The following is a 2,063-nucleotide window of genomic DNA, read 5'->3' as shown; positions in this document are numbered from 1 at the left end:
TTGCCTATTCTAGCAAAACCACCCATCAGAGCCATCGTTAACCATTGGTCATTAAGGCGTATTCTCAAAATACCGATATCAACGGCTGTGGCAATAGGCGCATGATTGGGTAATACGCCAATTTGTCCACTATTAGCAGAGAAAATGATTTCTTTCACTTCAGAATCCCAAACAATTCCATTCGGGGTCAATACACAAAGATTTAAGGTTATTTCTTCAAGTTGTTCTCCATTTCTAAGTTCGTAGCCTTCGCAGTAGCTTCATCAATATTACCTACCAAATCAAAGGCCTGGTAGACTCTCTAATTCTCCGGAAAGAATCAATTTTAACCCTCTAATAGTTTCTGCTAAACCGACATATTTCCCCGGGGAACCCGTAAAGGCTTCTGCTACGAAAAAGGGTTGTGATAAGAAACGCTCAATTTTTTGTGCTCTTGCTACAGTTAAGCGATCTTCTTCGGATAATTCGTCCAACCCAAGGATAGATAGAATGTCCTGAAGTTCTTTGAAACGTTGTAAAGTTTGCTTAACTCTTTGTGCAGTTTCATAATGTTCCTCACCAACGATCTGAGGTTGGATCATAGTTTTGAATCTAAAGGATTTACTGCTAGATAGATACCCTTAACAGCTAATCGTCTGGATAGTATATTAGTAGCATCTAAATGTGTAAATGTCGTGGCAGGAGTAGGGTTAGTCAAATCGTCCGCAGGTACATAAACTGCTTGAATCGAAGTTATGGACCCTTCTTTTGTAGAAGTAATTCGTTCTTGTAAAGAACCCATTTCGGTACTAAGGGTAGGTTGATAACCCACAGCGGAAGGCATTCTACCCAATAAGGCGGAGACTTCGGATCCTGCTTGGACGGAACGGAAGATATTGTCGATAAATAGAAGTACGTCTTGTTCATTAACATCTCGGAAATATTATGCCATAGTTAGGGCAGTTAAGCCAACTCTCATACGAGCTCCCGGGGGTTCGTTCATCTGACCATAGACTAGAGCTACTTTTGATTCTGACCATAGACTAGAGCTACTCCGCCAAATACGGATACGCCCCCATGAGCTTTCGCAATGTTGTTGATTAATTCCATAAATAATTACTGTTTTACTCACTCCAGCTCCCCCGAATAGTCTGATTTTTCCTCCACGGCGATAAGGGGCTAAAAGCTTCTTTTACCCAGTCTTCTCCCATAGTCTCAGAAGAGGGTCAATACGATCCCTTTGAGAAAGAACAAAAAATTCAACTATCAGAGCCATTGCGGGTGATTTCGACTTCGAAAGCCATGAGCCCCATTCACGAAAGCCTACGGAACAAACTTGCTACTTTTGATTAACTTAACTCGTCGCTACTTCTGACCCTCTACGTACCCTCTCTTTCTCAATCTGACCCTTCCATGTACCCGACACTGATTCCCAAGCAGAGGGAGTAGAAGGAGGATCTTACAACTACATCATTTAACAACACTTAATATTAAATAAGAATGACAGAAGCCTGCTGCTAAACAAGCACAGATTGGTAAATAAGCACAGAAATAGGTAAAGGAATGGAAGCACATCTTGCACCTTCTATGATCCATTCAACCAGCCTTCAAGATGAGAGATAGGCTTTTAGCAAGGAAATCTCGCACGGAAAGCCGGATTAGGTCTTATAATCGAGACTTCTTTTACAGGCCTTAGTCCCGACCCTGAGGCTTAAGAAAAGATAGCCATATAAGTGACATCCTAGCCAGAGAAGAGCAACAGGAGCTAGATTCAAGAAAGTTATGGACTGGAATCAGAGACTGGATGGACATCCGAAACAGAGAGGAAAAGAGGAAGGAAACAAGGCTAGCTCACGAAAGAAAGCTTTGCAACTACGCAATATATTGATATTGCAACTGCGCTAAAAAGGGCACATCCGCTTTCTCTGTATGTGGATTTTGGAGTCGCACTGATCGACAGGAAGAGCTCAAATTAGTAGACGGAAAAGAAGATGCAAAAGCTTTCGACTCGCATACACTTTTTTTTCTGTATTTGGTACTTGTACTCTATGTAAGTCTCATTAGTTAATAGTAGAGCTCAGCTG

The 2,063-nt window shown here is 41.7% G+C and overlaps 1 pseudogene; it reads right to left on the bottom strand.

Annotated features, from left to right (window-relative positions):
• Nucleotides 1-208: 208 nt before the first annotated feature.
• On the bottom strand, nucleotides 209-1,575 carry LOC130015104 (ATP synthase subunit beta, chloroplastic-like; annotated as a pseudogene).
• Nucleotides 1,576-2,063: the final 488 nt, after the last annotated feature.

Source organism: Mercurialis annua, linkage group LG2 (genome assembly GCF_937616625.2).
Source record: "Mercurialis annua linkage group LG2, ddMerAnnu1.2, whole genome shotgun sequence".
Taxonomy (NCBI): domain Eukaryota; kingdom Viridiplantae; phylum Streptophyta; class Magnoliopsida; order Malpighiales; family Euphorbiaceae; genus Mercurialis; species Mercurialis annua.
The sequence above is the reverse complement of the archived record's forward strand: the minus strand, read 5'-3'. Positions and strand labels throughout refer to the sequence as shown.